Genomic DNA, 7,467 nt, shown 5'->3' on the forward strand with positions numbered 1-7,467 from the left:
CTGGCGGCCGCCCAGCGGGGCCCGCTCTCCTGGGCGTGGGGCGACACCTGCCGGCCGCCCGCGGCAACGCCGCGCCGAGCGGGGTAAACAAGGTGCGGCGCATGCGCGGGGCGGGCCCGGGCTGGGCTCGGTAGCGGGGCCCGGCGCGGCCTAAAAAGGAGCGGCCGCTGGGACACGGGGCCAGCCCGTGGGACGCGCCCGGCCGCACGCAGGCCCCGGCTCTGCTGCTGTAGCCCTGTAGTAATTGGATGTAATTGTCGGGCCGAGGCAAAGCTGTGCCTCACGGAAGTGCCCCGCGGAGCCGATGCTGCAGGGTCCTGCTCGCCCCCTGCGCTGTGCCGGCGGGAAGCGGGGCCGGGCCGGAGGGAGCCCTGGCCCGGGAGATAAAGGCGCGGTTCGGTTCCCTCACGGGGCCGGGTGCCTTATCGGGCACGGCAGGACGCGCGCGGCAGCCCGGGCTGCTGGCGCCGCTGGCAGCTCTCGTGGTCTCAGCGTTCTCCAGAAACGCGTTCTGCTTCTGCCCATCGCCCCGTGTGCTCCCAGTTCAATGAGCGTTGGTGGGATTCCTTATTTCTCCCTGCGTGAGGATTATGTGAACCTAAAGCGATCCATATAAGCAGTACAGAATTCTTAAAGTAACCAGATATGCAATTTGTGACTCCTGATTTTTTTTTTCACTTTATTGTGTAATGCTAAGCACATTGCTCATGCTGAATAGTTCCACATACGATTATATTTAGACCAGCACAATAATAGTTTTGTCCTGGTAATTAGGCTCTAATCACCCTCTTGTGTTCATCTACTTATAATTTTGGGGACAGCGTTAGCATAACTAAGCAGTCGCTAAAGCAAGTTACTCTGCTCACCTGCCTAACAAAGGCAGGGGATTTAAGGGAAGAGTATCCACCAGCTCCAGTCCTTTCAAAACTAAGATGAGGCATCCCGCAGAGAAAATAATGCGTACAATGGAAACCGTGATCAGATTAGGAGTGTTTAAAATAAAACTTGTAAAAAATCCCCAAAAACTAAAACCAGTGTAATATAAACTGATGACACCTAGGAATACTAGATACAATCTGTCGGTACATGAGACAGGATTACAAAAGTAAATTATGTTCTGTAGCTTGAATTCACATTTCAGAATGGTTTTGCACCTTCTGTCAAGTTCAGGGGAAACAAAACAACAAAAGAAATGCAAAATGACTGCCTGATAGGGAACATTTTAAAATAGCATCCTGAGTGCCCAGTCATACAACCATGTTCCCGGTTTCAATTGCAGCTACAGGTGCTGCTGCTGATCTTTAATATTACTCTGATAGTGTCTGGAAAATGTTGAAGAATTGTGTATTAAAAAAAAAAAACACTGCACAATGTAAGCCTTAAAAATTGTCTATATTGTTATCAAACAACATTTAGGAATACATGGAAAGGATCTGGATCCTTTTGTGCCTTTCCCATACAAAGTCAACTTTTCTGACAGCTGCCATATAGACAACCTTTCCATAAAAATAAACTACAACATTTTGCCTGCACACAGAATTCCAGGAATGTGCCTTCTGCTTGAGATACAATAGGGATAACTCAGATTAAACTCCAATCCAAAACTTTGAAAGATTATAGCAGTTTACTGCAGGAGCTGGCAGGAACACGAGGCAGCTCCAGTCAGCTGTACGTTAAATACATGTACAGCACATGGATTTTGTTCTATTCCAAAAGCACTGCAGTTCACACTTGAGCTCTCAGCTCAGAGGTTTTAGGTAAATGTGCTTACCTAACGTGAAGCAAACATGACATCGTTTTTAAGGTGTGGTTTTCAATGAGTGTGCAAGTGCTGACAATACCATGGCACAGTTCAGCCAATTCCCAAAGCTGACTCAGGCATTGGAAGCCCAGATCCATAACACTTCTGGGTGTCCTGACTCACAGGACAGAATTTGCTTTTTTCTGCTTGAGCCAAAACATGGAAGTGCTCTAGAGCCCGGCTCCAGGTGCAGCAGCACAGTACAAACCCCTGGTCACATAGCCTGCCTAAGAGGATTTCACACTCTGCAGTTCAGTTTCCTCCCTCACAGTTGTTTCATTCAGCTGTTGGCTCAGCCCTGGCTTAGCAAAGCTGTTGTCTCATCGGAGAAGGGAGAGGGACATTTGTTGTCTGAGGTTTGATTCCCACCCCCCAGCCCAGCCCGTTTCTCTGAGCTGTTCCAGTACAGCTGCAGAGCACTGAAGTCAGCACAGCTGAAGGTGCTGAGCACTGTGCTGAGGCCAGGAAAGTTTCTGCTCTGCTCCAGTGACCAGAAGACAGGAATTTCTTAAGTCAACTGAGTCCTGTGAGGATTCCTCCTTTAAGGGGGCCAAACTGGCTCTCTGAAGAGCCTGACTCCTGCATTTTCCTCATGAAGAGATCATGCTTCTGGGATTGAGCCTTCCAGTTGGTACAACAGGGAACATGATGGAAAGCAATTCCTCTGCAAGCTCATCACTTCTTTCTAAGCTACCAGTTCCAGAGTGGGCTTGTACCATCAGTTCAGACTTTGGGAAAAAAAAACCAAGACCATCCTGAAGTTTCTGTATAGTTTTAGCATACTAGCATCCTTTCCAATACAATGAAAAAATTTAAAAGAAAAGTAAGTGCTATCTAAGCATTATAAAGAAAAAGAGATATTTTAAATTCTGACCTGTCTAGAAAGGATTTATATCTGATAGAAAAGAAGTTCTGTGAAAAACTAGGAGAAAGTATTTCACAGGACTGTCATCTTCTTCAAAAAAGCTACTCTTTAGGTGCTTCAAATTCCACCGTTTCTGATACTGAGCCCAATTTAGAGAGGATTTAACAAAGACTTTACAGGCACTGTTATTATGCTTGATCCGAAGAGAGCTTCGTGATCAGTGACACAGGAAACTGAGCAGGGAGAGGGCAGATACCAATTCTGCGTCTGAATTAATGGCCAGAGGTTCACCATGAGAGAAGATCAGAATAAACTCAAGCTGACAGATGGCTGATTCATTTTTCCAGGCAGGAGATTCATGCTCATGCTGCTTCCTTTTCTTTTCATGCTTCTTCCTTTTCTTTCTCCTGCAGAATAGGAAGCCCCTCTGCAGGTCCATTTCCTCATTTGTATTATTAAAAAAACCCAAATAAACAAACCAAAACAACCAATCAAAAACAAACAACAAAACCCAAAATAACAAACAACAACAACAGAAACCCACCAACAACACACCACCACCCACAATCATTTAAAGACTTTTCTTTTAAAGAATTGGAAAAATAAAGCAGAATTTGTATACTGGATTTGTCCCAAGGTGAGGTGGTAGCTTTGATGGCCTGTATTGAATAAGCCATGACCATACTTCTGTCTGTTGAGATGGATACAGAGGGAAAAAGTCAATTTTTTTTCCCAGATTTTTGAATCTGGCTTAGTCACTCCTGGGAAATCTGCTTTAAATCCTTTTGAAGATGAGCTATTACATAAGAAACAAAAATAAAGACCAAAAAATGGGTTACTTTCCAATAATTTGCAGGAGATTGCACATCAGTAGCTACTTAGGTCTTTCCCTGCTCTGTGAATAATTTCTTCCTTCTTCCATTTATGTAAGTCTCCCTTGTGTGCCCCTGTTTCTCACCAGGTCTTTCCAGAACGCCCAACTCATGTCTGAATTTTCTTTGATTCAGTAAGTTTCTGCCTGCTCCTTCTGTTAAGGAGCACAGAATCAATTTGTCCTGTATCACTACAAAGGAAGTTTTAACTCCTCTTCATCATCAGCTCTAAAAATGAACAGAATCCCAGTAAGTTGCAGACGCCTTCCTGCCAATTGCATTATGAGCAGCAGCTTTACTCAGTCCCCTGTGCCACTTGTCACCCAAAGCCCTGAGCTCCCCTGTTTGAGTGAGGCATACTTTCTATGTCTCATTCTTTGAGATAAAAATCCCTTAGCTGGATTCTAAAGTTCCTTAGCAAACTGCTGTAAAGGCCACAGCAGTTTTTGGTAGGAAAGAGTGAAAAGCCCTTCCCTTGGCTGCAGGCAGGACAAGCCACTTTCACCTGAGGCATCACCTCACCCTAGGTGCAGGAGCAAGTGTTACCAATCAGGCCACCTCTCTTGGATTCAGGACACAATTTGCTCTGGTTTCCAGATGTGGGGAAGTTTCTGAAGACAGCAGGACATTATTTGTGTTCTGTAGCTAAGTCCAGGCAGAGGGACCATGAATCAAGGTCCATTTTATGAGTTGGGCACTGTGACAGCATCAGTGACAAAGTCTGAGGAGGAAGCACAGGAACCAGAGAAACATGTTTGAAACTAAATAAGCCAGGTAAGTGACAGGGCTCCCTTAAAGGCAGCAAAGAACAGAGTGTGTGGCAGACAAAGGGCTGGGGTGAGAAGCTGCCAAGAACTGAAATAAAGTCAAGCAGGCCAAGCAGCACAACTGATGCCAAGCAAGGGAAGAAGCTTTAGCTGAGAAACAGCTAACCCCCAGTGAAACTGTATCATACTGCATCACCCAGATGTGTAGGGCACCTAACCCATCAGGAACACAAAGCAGTTCTCAGCTCTCAGAGCTCATGGGGACCCAGACCCCTCTCCAGAACTCTACGTGGAGCCAGGGCTTCCCTAGAAAGGGGATAAAGGAGGCTGGCTTGTGGTTAGGTGAAATTAGAGTGGAAGTGAGACAGAAACAACATTATTCAGCTCAACTTCTGCCCAGGATCATAGAGCAAAACCATTATGAACAACAAAGTCAAATACTTTTGTGTTTAAACTCTGAAGAAAATCCTCTATTAAATATATGGGACAGCATTCTGTATGTGCAGGCAAACACAAAATTTGGAGGATATACCTTGGTCTTTTCCCCACAAATTACTGAGGCAGGAACTTAGGGGCCCAAAGGGGAAGTCTGGGCAATGGGAGGTTATTTCTGACAGGTAAAACCAAGGAACAGATTAATTCTTCAGATCAACTTGTATGGTTTTCTGGGGCTGACCTACCACATTCCCAAAATCCTCTATATATGTCTGTCCCTAACACAAGTTTCCTTTGGTTTAGTTTTCACCATCAGGCAGCTTCAAGGTTTCTTTCAGACTGTGTTTCTCACAAGTCACTCCCCTACTGCCAGTTGTGTCTGGGGCTCAAGGCCTTTTCTGCTGCCTCAGCTCTGACACAGTGGGTGGTGGAAGCAAAGCAAAGTGTGATGGTGTCATTAGCTGAGATTAAAGGTTTTTGTAAATGGCACAATGCATAACAAGCAGCAAGGAATACAACAGTTTATGACATGTTGGGGGAGTTGCACAGATGTTCAAAACCGTTAAGATAAAAATACTTCTTTCAGACTGTAACTTTCTTGAGTGTGACAGTAGCAGTCCTGCAAAGTGCCAGCTGTGAAGGAAGTGTTTTCCCCTCTGTGGCAAAGGGCACACCTGGGATGCCCACCATAAACACTCCCAGTCCCCCAGGGACCCCCCACTTCTCCCTTCCCTGTACCTCTGGTTCCAACTGTGGGCCTAGCAGAAGTGAAGCTTCCGACCTGGAACATGGATCTTCCTAAAAGAAACTTGCAATTGCCAATGAGGCAACTGTTGATGAAGTTATAAAAGTCCTAAATTGTGATGCAGATGTCCAATTGTTATTTTTGGTACATCTGTTTTGCAAAACACTCATTTGAAGCAAGAGTGACTTTTCTGGTGCTTGTACCCTGCAGACAGAGCTCCCAGTGACATCACATGGGTCAGATATGCAGGCCAGGGAGGCAAAGCCAGTCCTGCCCTCAGAACCTTCTCTCTGTAACACAAGAGTTAAAAGGAAGAGATGCTTGTGGCTTGATACCCACTTTGGAAAAGCTCGTATTCAGAAGATTAACTATTTGGCTGAAGTGATGATTCTCATCATACACTGCAAAATTAAGGTACACAAGAGAAATTGTGTCACGAGTTTAACAGCAAGATCTAACAATATAAAATCAAAAAGACCTAACATTAATAGATTTAAATGCTGTCTTGGTAATCTTTGAAGGTTATAATAATTCACTGTCCAAAATTTGAAGGTGACCATTTGCACTTACAGTAGACCTGGCTTTTCAGAAATTATTGTAATGATTCTTCTAGACGTTTTCACAGTGGGACTCTGTAAATATGTTTTTCATTTTTTGAAAAAGCACCATTTTTCAATCTGAGAGCAAAACTAATTCCAGTATCTCTCCAATACATTTCCAGCATTTATTACTTATCAAGAAATTTGTCTCAGCTAACACAGTAACTATCCAGGCTATAAAACTGTAAATTAGTAATTATCTAAAGGCAACCAAATAGTTTTTGATCAGCTTTAAATATTATATACTCACAATATAATTAATACCATTTTGTCCCAGATTTTTCTTGGGGTTTTGTTTATCCAAATCATTCATAAATTAATATATACCATCTTCTTTCCTATTCTAGGAAAAAGCAAGTTTCTTGAGAAGTTAGTTACACAGCCATGTTCTCTGAGTTAACACATACAGATTTACTGTAATGTTGTCACTATTGCTTAACAGGAATTCATGGTGAAGAAAAAATTGAAGATATAATCTGAATTTCAACACAGATTGTTTATCATCACAAGCCATTTTGCCTTCTCACAGAAAGCCACATTATAATTACAGCACATTAATTGCTGTACAGCAGCATCAGTAGAGCTGTTGAAGTGACATGACACAGTGACATGACACAGTGGCATTTGCCAAGATGAGAAGGTAATTTCAACAACCTGAATCAGCGTGAAGTCATGGCAGGAGCAGAGGGGAGGAAATATTTCCTTGATCAAGTTTTTCAAGCTACTCAGTAAAACTTAATGCATATAAACCACACAAGAAACTGGTAGGAGGGAGAGTATTCACTCATAGTTCCATGAGGAATTAGGGTGCATGTGGTAGACTGACCCTAGGGAGAATGGGACCAGCACCCTTCACGAGCCACGAGGCCAATCCAGCTGCTCTGCACAAGACCAACAGGAGAAGGCTCAGAGGCAGCATGGGAAGCACCTCTCCAGCCTTCTCTGGCATTTGGCCGTGCTGACAGGGTCAGTCTGCACCACACAGAGGGTAACAAAGAGCATCGAGTAACAACTCACTGTTCAGATCCTCACTGCTGCAGGAAAACACTGCAAAAGCCAGAAAACCTCCAGCTCCTCCTGTGCTCTATGAAGAGCTGACCTTCACACATCAGGTGCTTGAACTTGCACACCTTGTAAGGCAGATTCTCTTCCAAGTAGCTCCTGAAGACCACAGCAGCAAAGGCCACTGCCCCTGGCAATGCTCCATCCTAGAGAACTCCACTTCAGCTTGGTTTCACATCAACACCATATTCAAGTGCCTGCATTAACCTCCACCCAGTGATAATCCAGTTCCAAATGTAAATACATCCATTGTATTTACATTTCTGTTAATTACAAAAAAAAACAAATAGAAAAGGTAACTATAAAACACATGCTGATTAA

Source organism: Zonotrichia albicollis, chromosome 14, assembly GCF_047830755.1.
Source record: "Zonotrichia albicollis isolate bZonAlb1 chromosome 14, bZonAlb1.hap1, whole genome shotgun sequence".
NCBI lineage: Eukaryota > Metazoa > Chordata > Aves > Passeriformes > Passerellidae > Zonotrichia > Zonotrichia albicollis.